The sequence below is a fragment of the Ochotona curzoniae genome, unplaced genomic scaffold, assembly GCF_017591425.1.
Source record: "Ochotona curzoniae isolate NIBS_2020 unplaced genomic scaffold, NIBS_Ocur_1.0 contig_4645, whole genome shotgun sequence".
In the NCBI taxonomy this organism is placed as follows: Eukaryota; Metazoa; Chordata; class Mammalia; order Lagomorpha; family Ochotonidae; genus Ochotona; species Ochotona curzoniae.
In genome coordinates this window covers 1637949-1638236 of record NW_024466353.1, presented here as the reverse complement: position 1 = coordinate 1638236, position 288 = coordinate 1637949, and positions in this window count along the sequence as shown.

Genomic DNA, 288 nt, shown 5'->3' with positions numbered 1-288 from the left:
GATGCAGCATAGAATTCTGAGCTTTCAGAATTTCTGAGCTTTTCAGAGATGGGGGGAAAACTCAGCTTGGGACTCCTTGATGTCCCCAGTGCTGGGAGTTTGAAGGATTCGTGTTCCATATGTGTGGAATTTTTTTCTCAAGATGTCAGTGTAAGTTTTAAGGGAAAAGCTAAACCTGTCCAGTGAACAACCCACCAGTAAAGTCCTTCATGAAACACGGCAGGGTGCTTATGGGAGAAGCAGGCAGGATTTTATTGAGAAAGTCGGTGGGGTGAGCAGCTACCTCCC